Raw genomic sequence first — 19,511 nt, forward strand, 5'->3', positions numbered from 1 at the left:
TAGGAACTCTCTTTTTTAAACAATTCTGGTCACACACGCTGATCAGTCTGGCCTCCCTGGACTTGCTTCTACAGATTCTCAATTAACACCATCTCTCTGTGGAGGTCAACCCAATTGATCAGACTTTTGTGCTTTTAATTACAATTTCAATCCAGGTACCTTCCTGACACAGGGGGCTCTACCAATTCATCAATCACACACATACTCCCCACCAGGCTAGGGAAGGAGGAATCATTTGTTTTTTCTCTTCTTTTAATAGATTTTTAATTACACAAGGAAGACATTAAAACATTCCCTTTTGGGTTTCTGCCCCTGGACGCCACAGAGTAAGCATCGTTAAAGTCTCCCCTCCCATCGCTGTCATGTCTAAGTCAGAGTCTCCCAAAGAGCCCGAGCAGCTGCAGAAGCTCTTCATCGGAGGTTTGGGCTTCCAAACAACCGATGAGGGTCTGAGGAGCCATTTTGAGCAATGGGGGGTGCTTCCGGGCTGTGTGGTAATGAGAGACCCCAACACCAAGTGCTCCAGAGGCCTTGGGTTGGTCACGTACACCACCGAGGAGGAGGTGGACACGGCCAGGAACACTTGGCCGCACAAGGTGGACGGAAGAGTCGTGGAACCAGAGGGCTGTCTCCCGAGAAGATTCTCAAAGACCCAGTGCCCACTTAACTGTGAAAAAGATTTTTGTTGGTGGCATTAAAGAAGACACTGAAGAACATCATCTAAGAGATTAATTTGAACAGTATGGGAAAATGGAAGTGATTGAGGTCATGACTGACCGAGGCAGTGGCAAAAAGAGAGGTTTTGCTTTTGTGACCTTTGACGACCATGACTCTGTAGACAAGATTGTCATTCAAAAATACCATCCTGTGAATGGCCACAACTGTGAAGTAAGGAGAGCCCTATCGAAGCAAGAGATGGCTAGTGCTTCATCCAGCCAAAGAGGCCGAAGTGGTTCTGGAAACTTTGGTGGTGGTCGTGGAGGTGGTTTTGGTGGGAATGACAACTTTGGTCATGGAGGGAACTTCAGTGGTCAAGGTGGCTTCGGTGGCAGTCGAGGTGGTGGTGGATACGGTGGCAGTGGGGATGGCTATAACAGATTCGGTAATGATGGAAGCAACTTTGGAGGTGGCGGAAGCTATAACGATTTTGGCAATTACAACAATCAATCCTCAAATTTTGGACCCATGAAAGGAGGAAATTTTGGAGGCAGAAGCTCTGGCCCCTATGGTGGTGGAGGCCAATACTTTGCCAAACCACGAAACCAAGGTGGCTATGGCGGTTCCAGCAGCAGCAGCAGCTATGGCAGTGGCAGAAGGTTTTAATTACTGCCAGGAAACAAAGCTTAGCAGGAGAGGAGAGCCAGAGAAGTGACAGGGAAGCTACGGGTTACAACAGATTTGTGAACTCAGCCAAGCACAGTGGTGGCAGGGCCTAGCTGCTACAAAGAAGACGTGTTTTAGACAATACTCATGTGTATGGGCAAAAAACTCGAGGACTGTATTTGTGACTAATTGTATAACAGCTTATTTTAGTTTCTGTTCTATGGAAAGTGTAAAGCATTCCAACAAAGGGTTTTAATGTAGTTTTTTTTTTTTTTTTTTGCACCCATGCTGTTGATTGCTAAATGTAATAGTCTGATCATGACGCTGAATAAATGTGTCTTTAAAAAAAAAAACATTCCCTTTTGGGGCATCTGGGGTGGTTCAGGGGCTGAGCATCTGCCTTTGGCTTGGATTATGATCCTGGAGTCCTGGAATTGTGTCCCTTCCCGCAGGGAGCCTGCTTCTCCCTCTGCCTGTGTCTCTGCTTCTCTCTGTGTGTCTCTCATGAATAAATAAACAAAATATTTTTTAAAACATTCCCTTTTATATAAGAATTGAAACATGAAACATGACAGATAAGGCTAACATCCCTCTTGAACACAACCTTTCCCCCAAGAATCCAAGTCCCTCTCCCCCCACAGAAGTTACTATTATGTTCAGTTTCAGGCTTTTTCCTTTGAATTTACACAGATAGACAAATTACACAGAAAGAAAATTACAGAAAAAGTTTGGGTAGGGGGAAGTTAACATAAATGGCATCCTACCACATACATGCTACCCTACATTAGCAATAAACAAGAGAAAAAGGAAATTTAAAAGGCAATATCATTGGGGTCCCTGGCTGGCTCAGCTGGTAGAGCATGTAACTCTTGATCTTAGAGTCATGAGTTCAAGCCCCAAATTGAGTGTGGAGTCTACTTTAAAATAAATAAATAAATAATAAAACAAAATGTCATTTATCATACAATCAAAAAATATTTTACATCTGGGGACAAATTTAACAAAAGATAAGTAAGATTTCTACCCTAAGAACTACAAACACTGTGGACAAAGGTTAAAGAATATCACACACGGGTGGGCTGGTTGGCTCAGTAGGTTAAGCATCTGCTTTTGGCTCAGGTGAGGATCCCAGGGTCCTGGGATGGAGCCCTGCATTGGGCTCCCAATTCATCAGGGAGTCTGCTTCTCCTTTTCCCACCCCCCCCCTTGTGCTCTCTCTCTCTCTCTCTCTCTCTCTCTCTCAAATAAATAAATAAAATATATTCACATAAATGGAGGATTTCCCACGTCAATGGATTCCTGAGATTTTAGTTATCCCCAACATGATCTATGGATTCACTGGAATCCCAATCAAAATCTGCTAAAATCAATCTTTTTTTAAAAGATTTTTATTTATTTATTCATAGAGACAGAGAGAGAGAGAGGCAGAGACACAGGCAGAGGGAGAAGCAGGCATCATACAGAGAGCCTGACGTGGGACTCCATCCAGGGTCTCCAGGATCACACCCTGGGCTGCAGGCGGCGCTAAACCGCTCCGCCACCGGGGCTGCCCAAAATCAATCTTTTTTAATTGAAATATATAAGCTGATTCTAAAACTTATATGGAAATGCAAAGAACCTAACAAAAATCAAGCAATATAGAAGAAAGACAAGGAGGAAGATAAAACAATTACACCACCAGATTTCAAGTCTGGTGAATAAATGATGACGTTTGAATAAATGATGCTGAGTCAATTGGACAGTCATACAGACAAAAAAAGAAACACCATGATTCCTCCCTACCTCACATCACATCAAAAATTAATTCTAAAAAGAACATAGACATACTTAACATCGTCTTCATCTTGTTTTTCTCACTCAATGACATGTTTGGAGGGAATCTACCCTTCTCTGTACACAACCACCCTACTTAATTTTTTAAATGACTGCCAAGTAGCCCATGCCAGGATGTACCATGGTTTATTGAGCTGCTCCTCTCACACAGGTGTATATACTTTCTCCAGTAGCATCAGAGAAGTGCAATTTCTGGGTCATTTCCTTCAGATCAATTAGTATCTCCATTATATTTGGTTTCTCCAAATTCACTCTGTTAACATTAGGATTTTATGGTTTTCCCATGGAGAATGGAATCAACGCTCTACCTAAAGTTGGTTTGGATGTCAAGATTGATGATACCAACACATGCACGAAAAGGGTATGTAAAGATTTGTTACTCATATAATGAAATTTTCTGGGGATAATAGGGCAGGCACTCAAGCTGATCTGGAATGTCTTGACCAAAGAGAGGGATGAGATTTTCATTTTGTTGTGGTTAGGGAATGGCATCAAAGCATGAAGCACGTGGGATTTCTTACTGGCTTGCCCAGATATGGGGGAAAGGGAAAAGGGGAAGGAAGGGACAGAGCTTGAGAGTAATCAAACATCAAAATAGGGTCACAGTTTATTAAAATTGGTTTATGCTAGCTTGGGTAAGTACCTTGCTACATGAAACACATACCCTCTAGATCAATAAACAGTCACTAACCAATTTATCATAGACTCTGGGTTAAGCTGATCATGTAAGGTTTGGGTAGGTCATGCTCCTCAGTTTCCCCATCTGAAAAACTGTTAAAGAAAGCCACAAAGTAGAGATATATCTAAGTTGCTCACTAGTTTTTTATTGAGCACTTACTATACTCTAGGTACTATTCTGAGAGCTTTTGCATTAAATAACTCTTTGCTATATAACAATCTACGAACTATTATTATCCCTATCTTACAGGCAAGGAAATTGAAGCACAGAGAGGTGAAGTGATTTGACAAAATTATAAAGTCAATAAGTGGCAGAAATGGAACTCAAAGCCAGGCTGTCCAGATTCAGAACCCAAGCTTTTAATCATACTAGGCTGTGGACTCCTTTAAGACAGTGGTCCCACTATTCTATACAATTCTAGGATCAAATAGAACAGGGTGAGTGATACCCTATGGAGCTGTGGAACAAGTTGGGTCTTGTGTGTACCTAACATAGTGCCTGGCATACAATAAACACTTGTTAATTAACTAATATATTTACATGTAATAATTATAACACAGTATTATATTATCCATGAGGATACAAGAACAAATACAATAAAATCAACTGAAGAGCTCCAGCTCTCACATTGAGCATTATTTCAACATCCCACATTAACAGCAACACAGGAGAAACCTCATGAACTGAGACTCCAGGAGGGTAGGAACTCAGTTGGTTTTGTTCCTGTTGGACTGAGTACCCTCAGCACAGGGTCTAGCATACAGTATTCACTCCAAAATACTTTTGAAGAATATATGGGTATTTGGACAGAAAATCCCTAGATGAATAAACGGATGCATGCATGCATTCAAGGAGGGATGGGATGTTTGGATAGATGGTAGGATATGTGGATGGATGAGTGACCATACAAGTGGATGGATGAATAACGACCAGATAAATGGAAGGATAGGTGGGGCAATAGATGGGTGGAATTAGTAGTTAAAATCATGGACTGTTGGGGATCCCTGGGGGGGCTCAGTGGTTTGGCACCTGCCTTTGGCCCAGGGTGTGATCCTGGAGTCCCGGAATTGAGTCCCACATCAGGCTTCCTGCATGGAGCCTGCTTTTCCTCTGTCTCTCTCTCTCTCTCTCTCTCTCTCTCTCTCTCTCTCTCTGTGTGTGTGTGTGTGTGTGTGTGTGTGTGTGGTGGTGGTTGTGGTGGTGTGTGTGTGTGTGTATCTCTTGAATAAATAAATAAAATCTTTAAAAAAAAATCATGGACTGTTTGGGTTTTTTTAAGATTTTATTTTAAGTAATCTCTACACCCAACATGGGGTTCAAACTCACAACCCCAAGCTCAAGAGTTGCACACTCCACCAACTGAGCCAGCCAGGTGCCTCTCTCATGGACTATTTAGTTAGACTGCTGGGTTCAAATCCCAGCTCTGTCAGCTATTCCAGGAATAGGAATGAAATTAAAAGGATGAGAAAGTAACCCAAAATGAGACCCTGAGAAGGAATAAGAGGGTAATTTGAGAATGAAACATTTGTGGAACACCAGAGCCAAATACCTTCTTTATATAAAGGGGAGCACTAGATTTCCTGGAGGTAAAATCACTTGCCCAAGAAGACCCAATTGATTAATGGTGGTACCAGAACAACAGTCTATGTTTTCTGACTCCTTTTTATTCATTGAACAAACATCTATTTAGTACCTCCAGTTTGCCAGGCAGTACACTATGTCCTGGAGATACAGCACTGAGCAAAACAGACAGAGGACCTACGCTCAGAGCAGAGCACTGAGAGTCTAGTGGGAAGCAATAGTATTCTATAGGGAAGTTCCAGGAGCTAGGAGAACATATAACAGTGAGAAGTAGACTAGCCTGCTGATCAGGGAAGGCATTCAAGCTAAAACCTAAAGACAATTGAAAAGATGGATAGGGGACATTCTGACAAAACCATGTATTAAACAGCTCTAGGACCCTGGGCAACTTGCCTAATCTGTGTGGACCTCTTTTTCCTCATCTTTAAATGTGGATCAAAACTGACAAAAATAGATGGTACTTGATAAATGTTAGTTCTCTTTTTCTTCCCCGGGAGGGTGTCTTTCTAGTCTAACATGCCATCCCAGAAGGAAAGACTTGGGTATACATACAGTCTAAAAACAAACACTGTATTTGTTTCTTTATCCATCCTATAATTGAACACTGGCTGTCGAAAGCTTTTGTAGACATGAACGTGTAGTCCCTACTCATCAAGTCTAAGAAGATCTATCAGTCAGCTTAAGCTAGGCTATGCTGCAGTAACAAACACACCGAAATCCCAGTGCCTTAACACAAGAGTTTACTCTTCACCACATAGAGTCCAAGTAACTATGAAATCCAGGCTAAAATAATAGTCTGATTTCACATTTTGATCATGACGCCATGACAAACACATTCCACGCAGCATAGAAAGACACACAGAGGGCTTACACCCTTTCCTGCACTTAAACCTAAAGGTCACACATACCCCTCTGTTCACAGCTCATGGACCAGCACTGATCACATGGCCCTGCTTCACTGCAAGGCAAGTGGGAATGCAGCAGAGTATATGGAATATTTGATGAGCATTACTATCTCTGCCACAGTGGAGACGCACACAAATAAGCACACAAATAAGAATGTAATTACAATTGCAATGTGTGCCAAAAAGGGGTCTGATTGCAGATGGCCTGGCTAAGGCTCCTGAATTAAGACTTCAGAAAGCAGCAGACACACACATTAAACTATAGATAAAAAGAAATAAATGATGGTCTATCATAGACCCGAATTCTCAAAACCAGGTTAGGAGTTTTTGCCGAGTTATCCGGCCCTGCATCCTGGCAGCATCCAAACAATGATTTCATTTCTCCAAGCACAAACCACCAAAAACAATGCGGAACACAGAAATTCAGCCCCACAATTCCCAGAGCACCTGTAAAAACAGCCTGACATGGCACAATGCCCAGCACGTATTTACTGGGTCCTGTTCAGAGAGTGAAAAGTTCAGCACATCACAGCCTGTGCCTAACTGGTACCACGCTTCAGCTCAAACATAATCAATTCACCATAGAGCTCAAATTCAAATGCCCACAGGGGAGGTGGTCTCAGGGGTTTGGGGAAAGCAAAGGTGGTCTCAGGGGGTTGGGGAAAGCAGAGACCATGCCCACCAGAAGGGGCAATTGCCCCTCAACACCACCTGCCTATTGCTACTCAGGATAATTTTTATATTTCTAAGAGAAGCTGGAAATCTGGATTTTTGTGTGAGATATTAGATTTTTTTTTAATGTGAGAATAAAATAAAATTAATTATTAAAAACCCTCTTTAGGTTGAACAAAATGTATCTGCTGTCCAGATTCAGCCAGTGGGCCTATATGGAAAGGAGTCTCTATGAAGCTGGACCTCAGTCCTCTATTCAAGCTCTAAAACAATACAGAGGAGCTTTAGATAAATCTTAGTCTCCCCAGGTAAAGTAGCCATAAAAGAGAAAAGCTGCCAAAATGTTTAGCAACCATGGAATGGTAATGTAAATCCAGGTGCTGAGTGAAATACTATGTACCCACTAAAAATGTTCATAAATACAGAAGGACAGAGGGACATGCTCAAGGAGAAAATTCTAACTGAAGAGGATACCCAAGTGCTACACATAATATAAACAACACGTATATTGAAATTATGTACCAAAAAAACTAAAAGGAAATGCATTAAATTGTTCACAGTGCTCTTTTGGGTGGTAGGATTGGAGATAATTTCCATTTGTTCATTTTTTTATTATTGTTTAATGAATTTTTCCTCTTTATAACAAGGGCAAAAATGCATATTAAAAATTAAACATTTGTTGGCATGTGTGACAAAGAATTTTAGACCTGGAAAACATACTCATGGTCATCTGCTCCAAAAACTTCTCATTCAACACAAGAGGACACTGAAGCCCAGAGAAGCTGAATAAATTTCCCAAGGCCACATAGCTGGTGAGCAGCAAGGCTGGGATTGAACTCAGGTATCTTGAATGTCAGTTCAGTTTCAAGCACAGCAGTCTACTGACCCAGGCATAATACAGGCGGGAGGGATACTACACAGGAATGGAAAGGAGAGAAAGGGAGGAAAAAAAGGAAGGGAGGGAAGGAGGCAGGAAAATCATAAAACTCTTCCCAAGCCATGTATAGTTGGTGTTTTTTCCCAAACATTTTATCTGCAGGTCTGCTCATTTCCATTACAGCCCATAATCTTAATTTTGTCAAGACTCTACAAAACATTTCCTCTTGCTAATGTTCCCCAAGGTAAGAAAACTTAACCAAAGAACAATTTTTGCACTTCTAATTTAATTACTACTGTTCTCCTCTATTAGGGTGCTCACCAAGAACTTGGATTGGAATGTTCCCCCTCAAAACCAGTGTAAAATGTGATGGCCACAGATTTAAGAAAAATTAATTTTAAATGTCAGTGGAACTCCTGTGGGAGAACATGCCTCTATAATTTGCCTTCCCAATCCACTAGCACTTTGACAGTGTAGGAATTTAATATTTTAGTCACATCTTACACCTCGTGAACCAATTTGCACAAATTTTCTCATAAAAAGGCTGTCTTGACTAAACTATATCAAAGTGCAGAGCACCAAACTCCTCCCACTGCCTTCATACACAAAACAAAAATGATGTTAGCTAAGTCCTTGGTCACAAATGATCTCATTGAGAGGGCTAGGCTATTTCCATAAAATCACAGAATGTTAATGAAGAGGGGGCGCCCGGAGTGGGGGGGCCTCAGTCAGTTCAGCATCCAACTCTTGGTTCCAGCTCAGGTCATGATCTCAGAGTCCTGGGATTAAGCCCCACATCAGCCTCCCTGCTCGCTCAGCAGGGAATCTGCTTCTCCCTCTGACCTCCCCCCGCCCTTTGTGGTCTCTCTCTCTCTCTCTCTCTCTCTCAAATAAATAAACAAAATCTTTTTTTTAACAAAATCTTTTTTAAAGAGAGAATTTAATGTTACACCCAGAGAGAAATGGAAGGATACGCAAAGAGAAGCAAAGACTAGAGATTGAGACACAGAAGCAAAGAGACATAAATAAAGCAAGGCGACGAGATAAAAATAAAAATAAAAATAAATAATAATAATAATAGAGATAGAGGCAGAGACAAGAAGACAAACTGGCAGAGACAGTGAAGCACAGAGAGGAAGAGGCAGAGGGAAGAAGGGGAAAAGAGAGGTAACTAGTCTTCTTTTTTTTTTTTTTAAGGTTTTATTTATTTAATAATGAGGGAGAAGCAGGCTCCATGCAGGGAGCTTGACGTGGGACTTGATCCCGGGTCTCCAGGATCACTCCCTGAGCTGTAGGCGACGCTAAACCGCTGAACCACCCGGGCTGCTCAGGTAACTAGTCTTCTTGCAGCTTTAATGCCACATTATATCATCATCATCATTGTTAGCAAACCATAAACAACCTGTCACCTGGGTTCAGGCCATCCACAAGGTCAGGGGCAAGGTCAAAATAAAGTGGGTTGTTAGAATTTCAGGTAAGACAGAAAGAGAATGACCAACACAATTCTCTGGCCAAAGGCTAGACTCCCAAGATTCTGAGCCTTGGATGTGGCAGCAGAGTCTTGAGGTGCATTGTAGGCATGCCTGCCCCCGAAGCATCCACTCTCTGCCTCCTGCCCAGACAATCCTAATAAGGGAGGGACAGAGAGAGTCCACACAGCTCTAAAGCACCTCATGTAATCAGGGCTAATGGCTGCAGACCAGGAAAACGCCACGCTCAGGGTGACTTTCAAAACACACGTGTTCTCTCTCCGCTGTGATCTGAAGACATCAGACTGATGGTCATCAGCTCAAACCAAAGCATTGTTTGTCCCCCAGACTTTGCTAGCCTTCAGAACCTCAGGATTCAGCCTAGATTTGCCCCCCATCAGCTGATATTTATACAATAAACAAAATAATAATAATAATACAAATAAAAAATAAAAAAACAATAAACAAAAAACGATATAGTGATAATATCAATGAGCATTTTTTTTACCACTAATTGTGGGACAGGCACTTAGCAAAACTTTACAAGAATTACGTCATTTCAAGCTCATCACCAAATCCTCTACTGCCTAGGAACAGCATTTTTTTACATAAGAAAACTGAGACTCAGAAGTTAGGTGTCTTGTGTGAGGGCAAATAGGTAATGAGTTGGGGAGAGAAGATTTGAACCCATAGCCCAGGTCTTAACCACAATGCCTCTCTTCCAAGTCTCTACTAGGAAGGTTCATTTATTTAGAAATTATAGTTCCAAGTAGCCGGGGAAATGGTTTCTCATATCCACCATACAGACTCCCCTCCATGGAGTTTTGCATATGCTATTCCCTCTACCTGAAATGCTTTTCCTTTCCTCCCTTCCCTCTCTCCCAAGGCTTTGACATCTGCTCACTTTTTAGATCTCAGCTCAATCAACTTTCTTCAGGGAAGCCTTCTCTGATTTCCTCAACCATGTCAAATTCCCCCTCATGTAATGTGCCTTTCCTGGGTTCACTTACTGCAGGTGCCATTTTACATTTAATTGTGTGATTCTTTGATTAATCATAGATCAGCCCCTCTGCTAGTGAAGAATTCCATAAAGGAGAGACTGAATCTGGTTTTGCTCATCCCTCTATTGCAGCATGGGGCCCTAGCCCATAGTGATGTTTTCTGTATTTGTGTTTAATTAACTGATTGATTAATGAGTGAGAGAGTGAATGAAATAACTACAACTACAGGCCAAAATCAAGAATAGAAATATGAAGATGGGGAAATGCCCTAAGAATCAGCTAAAGGAGTTGAAAATAGTTGTGTCTAGAGATGGACTAGCAGAGTAAGTGGAAACTAGTACTTTGTTATAAATATGTTATAATCTGACTTTTCAACCATGTACTTGCATTACTTTGATAGACTAATTTTTTAATGAGACAGTAAAAACTGAAAGTAACTCCTTTACCGGATTTTTTTTTTTAATATAAGAAGATGAAAGGGGAGATTAGGAAGGAGTTTTCCAAATGCAAAGAGAATGAGGGATGGGTGGAATGTCAGTGAGGAGGCATCTTGGAGAGCAATGAAGTTCAAAGGATCTGGGTGCCCACAGGTACTTCTGAGAAAAGTAACCCCTGGTTTACTGTCTTCTGAAAGTAATGGGGGGCTGGAGCCCACCTCCATATATATCCAGCCCTGCAACTACTGGCAACACCTGATTGGATGCAGAATCAAAGCCCCAGCTAAATGCAACCAATCACAACATGAGAGGGAGACCATGACTGAAACTCTATCCAATAGAAGTGCTGCACACGTGATGGTGGCAAATCTAGCCCAATAGGTCCTCTCTTGGTAAGTAGAACCTGCAGAGCAGGTTTGGGTTCTGACCAACAGGCACACAGTAGGATTGATGGAGGCCCTCTATGAAATTGTACACAAAATAAATTTCCCAGGTTCTATAGCTTTGATCAGATTATCAAGGTAAGTTTGTGATGAGCAAAGGTTACAAACTAGCAGATAAGACAGGTAAATTTTTTTATATTTTTAAATATTGGTAGATTTCACATAAAATTTAGATTTCCAACTTCTGTTCCAAAAAATACAGTAATACTGAGCCTACAATTACTGAGAGCTGAGTTGCAGCTGCTCCCTGTAGATGGGCCATGTGTTTTCCAGTTCATCATATCCCTACCATGCTCCTATTTTCCTGGCTCAGCCCACTTCACTTGTTGACATGTCATTCTGGAACCTATGAACAGTTGAGTCTGCAACTCTTAGCTGTCAACAAGTGGTCAGTTCAGACTAAAATGTGAGTGGTCTATATGTTTGCCTTTTTTTTTTTCCTTTTTTCTTTTTAATAAGAGCTTAACTCATTAAGATATCTAATGACGGAATTTATAGGAGAAATAATTCTGAGTCCCTCTCAGGTTATGTTTATGCTCCCTGCTGTCTCTCCCATTCAGGCTGGACTAAAAGAACAGAAATCCAGTTCCAGGCATTGTATCCCTAAAAGACTTCTAATCTTCTGTAGACCTTCCTAGATATCTGTATTCTATTTTTTTATTGTTTTGGTTTGGTTGGGTTTTGTTTGATTTGTGGCTGTATTGTTTTGTTTTGTTTTGTTTTGTTTGGGAAGATGGGGCGGGCTGCTTCTGGGGGCGGTGTTTTTTTTTTTTTTTTTTTTTTTTTTGGTGGTGGTTTGAGGAGCTTTTTTATTACATTTTGTTTTTGCTTTTTTAAGGCTCTTATTAGCTGCTGGAAATTAGTTTTGCCTCTCAAAAGAATCTTGGCCCCTATCAAAATGGGGATTCAGCAGCTCCCTTTGATTGACGTTTACTATTGAAAGCTTCTGTTTTTCTTCCTGACTCTGAGGTAACAATCATAGGCAGGCACTATAGCTGGGGTCACACTGAGAAAACCCTGTTACCTTTGCATAATAAAATGCTGCGCGGTTTGAAATTGTCTCATGCTGGGCCCATTTTCCTAGCTGCTTGGCACCTGCAAAGGGACAAAATGACTTTGAACCAAGGGGTGGCAGTGAGAGAAACAAAGGCATCCAACATCGGAGTCTGTGTTGTTCTTCATACTACAGGCTCTTGACAACAAGTGACTTCCACAGTAACTCAGAGGGGGAGAGAGATTTCTTGCCTGAGGCTGGTGTCTCAGAGACTGAATCTCTACTGAGTCAATTACATTTGATTCAGTACTTCCTGAGCATCATTACGTGAAATGCAGTACATCTGCTGTGTGAGGGCACAAAGATGAGGAAGACAGAGCCATAGCTTTCAAAGAACTTGAAATCTAGTAGGGGCAATCAGACAAAATCACTAAGAATGACAACAAATATGGTTTCCAACTAAGTAAGGGACATCTGGTCCATGCCAACAATTTATTTCCTTCTTTTCTTTTTTAAATAAACCACCATGCTTCCAATCTCAGCCTTTTTGGTCCAGGTGAGTCAGCCCCCATTGCCCTTACTGCCTCCTGAAAGAGAAGGACCAAGTTCCAAGTACATTACCTAAGCCCCTGGATCCAGCCATACCTGAAATCCTCCCTTAGTCTTTCTAAGCCTTGAAAAAATATGTATTTATTGATTTATCCTAAACTGGTTTAAATTATCTCTTTTCATTGAAAGAGTCCTGACTAATAAAAACATATACAAATGCTATTATCTAACTCAATTCATCTTCAAAACAATCCTATAAGATATAGAAGAGATAACAGTTCAGGCAGGGTGCTAGTATGAACACCATCAATTTTACTGTGTAATATAGCCAGGCCTTCCTAAAGAATATTCTTCCCTCTGTGAAATTATCTGGGACCAGATCTGAGTCTTGGGATATTAAGGTAAGAAGTCCAAGTACATCAAAAAAAGAGAGTGTGTGTGTGTGTGTGTGTGTGTGTGTGTGTGACCCTGGAGGCAGGAAGACCAATCAGGAAAGAGGATGGGAGTGCCTTGGTGGCTCAGTTAAGTGTCTGCCTTCTGCTCAGGTCATGATCCTGGGGTCCGGGAGTCCTGGGATCCAGTCCTATGTCCTGCTCCCTGCTTGGCGAGGAGCCTGCTTCTTCCTCTACCTGCTGCTCCCTCTGCTTGTGTGCTCACTGTCAAATAAATAAATAAAATCTTTAAAAAAAAAAAAAAAAAGGAGGGACACCTGGATGGCTCAGCAGTTAAGCATCTGCCTTCGGCTCAGGGTATGAACCTGGAGTCCCGGGATCCAGTCCCGCATCAGGCACCCTGCATGGAGCCTGCTTCTCCCTCTGCCTATGTCTCTGCCTCTCTCTCTGTATCTCTCAGGAATAAATAAAGTCTTTAAAAAAAAATACAGTGTAATATAGCCAGGCCTTCCTAAAGAATATTCTTCCCTCTGTGAAATTATCTGGGACCAGATCTGAGTCTTAGGATATTAAGGTAAGAAGTCCAAGTACATCAAAAAGAGAGAGAGAGTGTGTGTGTGTGTGTGCGTGTGTAAAGATGATAAAACTTGTTCAGGCAAAAAGGCCTAGAACAGGGTTTCCCAAACCTTAGCATGTGTATGGATCAGCTGGGGATCTCATTTAAATCCAGAGTTTGATTCAGTAGATCTGGGGTGGGGCCTGAGATTCAGCATTTTCTAATCAACTCCCAAGTGGTGCTGATGCTGCGGGTCCAGGACCACACTTCCAATAGGCCCGGCTTAGACCAGGGCCCTGAGTAGCCGGAGGTAGCCATTGAACATGTTTTATTTGACTCACACAGTCTTGTAAAAATTAACATTTTTATTATACTTATTTCCCTATTTTCATGTGCATTCAAAACTTTTCATTATTTAAAAAAAAAAAAAAAAGTGTTTTTAAGTAAACTGCCAAAATCTAAAGGTGATTTTACATAGATATAAATGTCTCACTTCCTGGCTCCCCAAGAATTTGGTCGCTCTGGATGCACTGGGCGCACGCACAGTCCTGCCTAGCAACCATGAGTGTCCCTGGTGGGTCCCCAGCTGGCCCCAGGACCATGCGCTCGGCGCAGCGCAGCACCGCACGGTGGTCCGGCAGCCCCCGGGACCGCTGCCGAGGCGCACATCCAACGCCCTGTGGCCACCCCAGCGAGGTGCTAACCCCCTGGCAGCCCGGGCAGGAGGGACGCCGCTGCGGTCAGGGACAGGCCGCCGCCCCAGGGGCCGCCAGCACCCGGCGACCACCTGTTTTCCGCGCGCAGACGAGCCGCCGCACACGCTCGCAGGGCCCCGCCCCCAAGCCCAGGCGTCCGCGGGTCGCTCCAATTCCGTGGTGGCCCCTCCCCGCGTCTAGCGTGCCCCCCCGCACCAGCCCCCAGTCCTGCGTCGCCCTCCCCGCCCCCCGAGACCCCCTTACCAGCGGCGGCTGCGGCTCGGGGAGGCGAGACCCGTGCGCACCCCGCCCGCCCCGGGCGCCTGTGGCCGGGCTGTCCCTCCGCCGCCGCGTCCAGCGGTGTCGCCTCTGCGACCGCCGCCACCACCGCGGCAGAGCCACCTGCGCGTGACCCTCGATCACCGAGTCCTCCCCCCCCACACACACACGTGCGCGCGCGCTCTGCCCTTAGACGTGGGAGCTTGGCCCTGGGGACACTCATAGGGGGGCCCGAGCCAAGCCCAGGGGTCAGGAAGACCACGGCCCCCTGTCCCTCGCCCGCCAAGAAAAGTTAGTCGTCCCTGCCGCGGGGTTTCTGGGCGGGCAGGACCCCCTCGCACGTTCCCCCTCCCCGTGCAGTCACCCCGTTCGCTAATCCCCAAATGCACAGTGGCCCCCGCCAGGAGGATGCACACTGCCTGGCTGTCCCTCGACCAGGAACCCTTCGCCGGTGGGGAGTCACCCTTCGTCCCTAAGTCCCTGGAGGAACTACGCCCTCCTACCAGCAGTTTTCAACCCGTGACTTAACTAGTGCTGAAAATGGACTTGCGGCCGCCGGTTGATTTAACCCCCTTGTGACCCGAATGAAATAGCGTCATGGTTGGGGTATCACATGAACCGTTTTATTTAGGGACAGCCCTAGAACAGTGTCTGGCACCCATTAGGAACCGGGTAGTGTTAGCCGCTGGCGCTGTCTGCTTGCATTCCGCACCACACCCCTGCACCAAAGCTCACGTGGAACACAAGATCTTCCCAGCGGGGAAACCAGCTCCTTCCCTTCCTCTTTAAGACAAGTGATGTAAACCAGAGAAAGGTGGCCAAGTGTGTCCTGCGGAATCTGTTCCGTTTGATTTCGTGGCTGTCTTGGGAAAATGTGAATTGACTGTCAACACTTAAAGATGCAGAGATCACATAAGCAAGGGGGTTTTCAGTAACTCTTTGAAACAATAGAAAGTTGGAGCCGAACCTAGCCCACTTTCCTGGAGGCAGGAGCTCACTTGTGGGCTCTTCAAAGAGGTGTTTCCTTCGATTAGTTGGTTTCCTCTAGACCCACCCGCTCCTTTACAAGATTTTCCGGCCCCTGTAAGGCCTTTCAAGTTTGGCCTAAGGCCTACTGCTGAGTTTTGTCCAGTTTCCCCGAAGAAATAGCTTTCATTATCCCCATTTTATAGAAAAAGAAACTGAGGTTCAGAGAGGTCTAGTAAGGGGCACTTGAGTGGCTCAGTGGGTGAAGCATCTGCCTTAAGGCTCAGGTCATGATCCCAGGGTCCTGGGATAGAGCCCCACACCAGGCTCCCTGCTCAACAGGGAAGCCTGCTTCTCCCTCTCCCTCTGCTGTTCCCTCTGCTTGTGTGCTCTCCCTATCTTAACTGAATAAAATCTTAAAAAAAAAAAAAAAATAGGGAAGGAAGATCTAGGAAATTATCCAAGGTCACACAGCTAATACACAGCAAAAACTGAAGTTGGGGGAACCTGGGTGGCTCAGTGACTGAGTGTCTGCCTTTGGCTCAGGGCATGATCCTGGGGTCCTGGGACCGAGTCCTGCAACGGGCTCCTTACAGGGAGCCTGCTTCTCCCTCTGCCTGTGTCTCTGCCCCTCTCTCTGTCTCTCATGAATAAATAAAATCTTTAAAAAAAAAAAAACTAAGTTGGGACCCTTTATGCCCGGAGGGTCTGAGCATGAGCAGGGGAAGCATAAAGGGGAAAAGTGGTTTACACCAAGTCATCTTTTTGGAAGGAGCATTTTTATTAATAGCACACTCTGAATGCCAATTTTTTAGGATTGTTTAACAAGAATTTCAATTTTTAGCTTCATCTACGTTGGCAATGTCCTCTCCCACACTCACTCCACCTCCTTATTTTTCTCATTTAAGGCACTCTGAAAAATTCTAGGGGTTTAGCTGAAATCGAAAATGTTTCTTATTTCCTCCGTTTCAAGTTACTGGCAACCGTAGGTGTTCTTTCCTTTCCATTTCTTCTTTTTAGCTTCTTTATTTATATTTTACTCTTTGTAGTTTGTAAATTTCCTCCAACCAGCTGCTTGCAAAACCAAAATGTCTTTACCACTAAGTTTCCAGAGAGGGTTGTTTTTTGGCCCAATAAACATACATATGAGAAAAAAAATTTTGTGGACACACACACCTATATGTACACGCCCTAAAAGATTCTTGGTATCTCTCCAGGTCTCACCGTCCCAAAATGTTTTCATATATCTTAAAACCAAATGCCAGAGTCACTCACTCCATAACTGTACGCTGCACATGCAAGTTTTAGAACAGTTTGGTTGCAACTATTAGCCAGAAATATGACCTTACATTATTGTCAATGTATAAATGTTGACAACTCATTCAAAAGAATTTTAGAGCACTTGGGTGGCTCAGTTGGTTAAGTGTCTGCCTTTAGCAAGGGTATGATCCTGGGGTCCTGGGATAGAGCCCCACACCAGGCTCCCTGCTCAGCAGGGAACCTGTTTCTCCCTCTCCCTCTGCCTGCTGCTCCCCCTGCTTGTGTGCTTGCTTGTGCTCTCTGTCTCTAATAAATAAATAAAATCTTAAAAAAAAAAAAAAAAAGAATTTTAAGCACGGTGAAAACATTGCCCATCACCACCAATACCACCAAAAAAAAGAGATGGATATCCAGGTAGGGGGCAACAAGTTCATGACTTCTGTTCCCAACTTTCAGGGTGACTGGTATGTCTAGTTTTGCAGTCAGTGGGGAAAGCTCTCTGCCTTGATACTTTTCTCTATCTTCCTTGGTCCCTTGGGCCCCTGGACCCCTTTGATCCTTTCCACGTTGATAGTGTGGGTTGCCCACCATTCTATTCCATATAATTACTCTGCAGGGTGGGAGGGCTGGGTGGACAAAAGGAGGGGGGCCGTTCAGAGATAATGAATGGGAGAAGGAGGAGGAAGAGCTCGTCACTGTGGTCTAACCTCAACCTCAGTCATCATTCTGATGTTACTCAAAGTGTGGTCCCTAGGCCTGAATAAAATCTTAAAAAAAAAAAAAAAAATTAGGGAAGGTGCCCAGCATCGGCAGCAACTGGGAACTTGTTAGAAATGCAGATTCTTAGGCCCCACCCTAGACCTCCCTATCAGATCCTCTGGAGCAGGGCTCCGAGGGAATCTATGGGTTAGTCCTCTAGGGAACTCTCATGAGTACTGAAGTTTGGGGTTAATCTCTGTCTGGGTGCTTTTATGTTAAAGGAATCTCTCTCCACCTTAATGTTATTTTATGAAAGCCGCCCCCCTTCCACCCTGTTATCCTGGCCAGACCCCAGACAGAAAGGGAGACTAGGAATGCCTCCCACCACACTGAGAATTTTGAATAACTTCATTCCTTGCCTTTGGAATATGATCTTTAATTCAGTAATAAGCAAATAACCCAATAAAATGGGGGCAAAATATCTAAACAGTTCACAAAAGAAGGTATATAAATGGCCAATAAGCACCTGAAAAGGTGTGCAAAGGCATTAATCATGAGGGAAATGCAAATTAAAATGTCAATGAGATACCACTACATGCCTCCCACAATGGCTAAAATTAATAAGAACACGGACAATATTGAGTGTGAGGACGTGGAGCAACTGGAAGTTTCATGCATTGTTGGTGGAAATGCAAAACAGTACAACTTTGGAAAAGAGTTTGGCAATATTTTTAAAGCTGGATATACACTTATCACACAACCCAGCAATTCCACTCCCAGGCATTTACCCAAGAGAAATGAAAACATGTGCCCATACAGAGACTTGGACACAGCAGCTTTATTCATTAAAGCCCCAACCTCGGGATGCCTGGGTGGCTCAGTGGTTGAGTGTCTGCCTTCGGCTCAGGGCGTGATCCGGGGGTCCTACGATCAAGTCCCCCATCGGGCTCCTTGCATGGAGCCTGCTTCTCCCTCTGCCTATGTCTCTGCGTCTCTCACGAATAAATAAATTAAATATTTAAAAACAAAATAAGTAAATAAAGCCCCAACCTGGAAGTGACCCAAATGTCCACTGATGTGTGCACAGAGAAAGAAATGGTGGCCTATTCACAGAAGGGAATACTATTTAGCAACAGAAAGAAATGTGCTCCTGACACACGGAATAACATGGATAAATATCAAAAACATCACGCTGAGCAAAAGAAGCCAGACAGAAGAAGTATTACGCATGGTATTATTCCATTTATATGGAACTCTAGGGATCAACCGTGATACAAAGTAGATCCGTCAATGGCTGTCAGGGCTTGAGGGGATGGCGATTAATGGCAAAAAGATATGAGGAAAGTTTCTGGGGTGATGGGAATGTTCCGCATCTTTACTGGAGTGGTGGTTACACGGGTATATAAATCTGTCAAACCTCATCCAACCATCCACTTAAAATGGGTGCACTGTTGCCCATGAATCACACTGCCATTGAGATGACTGTTCTAGCACGATTGCCCATAAATGACTCTTCGATAAACATGATTATTTTTAAGTGCCTGGCCTGGCCTAGCTGTGCCCAGGAGGGGATCGCTAACACCAAAGGGACAGAGACGTCTCTGGCCTTCTGACTCCCTTGGTGCTGAGCCTGGGCCGGCTGTTCCTGCTGCAGCTTAGAGGCAGGTCAGCAGTGCAGAGGTTTTCCCCACATCAAATAACTTCAAAAGTCCCGTAATAGGCAATCGAGCGCCTCCAGCTCTATGCAATTACCGAGCGCTCCTCACTCTGCCCTTTGAACCAGCAGACAACCCCGGGAGGGAAAATCTGTAGAGAACTCAGGGGCCACTTTTGGGGCTCTCTGGGGACCCTCACCAGCCACCTGCAGGCTCCTGTGAGCCAGCCTCCAACACTGCCTTCCT

General features: G+C 43.9%; 1 protein-coding gene across 1 annotated transcript in view; it reads right to left on the reverse strand.

Annotated features, from left to right (window-relative positions):
* RPH3A (rabphilin 3A) overlaps window positions 1–14,793 on the reverse strand; it is a 271,152-nt gene extending 256,359 nt beyond the window's left edge. The window contains exon 1 of the mRNA XM_041728337.1: window positions 14,671–14,793. The gene's annotated coding sequence lies outside the window, so the exon portion shown is untranslated. The remainder of the gene's footprint in view (window positions 1–14,670) is intronic.
* Window positions 14,794–19,511: the final 4,718 nt, after the last annotated feature.

The sequence above is a fragment of the Vulpes lagopus genome, chromosome 14 (genome assembly GCF_018345385.1).
Source record: "Vulpes lagopus strain Blue_001 chromosome 14, ASM1834538v1, whole genome shotgun sequence".
Classification (NCBI taxonomy): Eukaryota; Metazoa; Chordata; class Mammalia; order Carnivora; family Canidae; genus Vulpes; species Vulpes lagopus.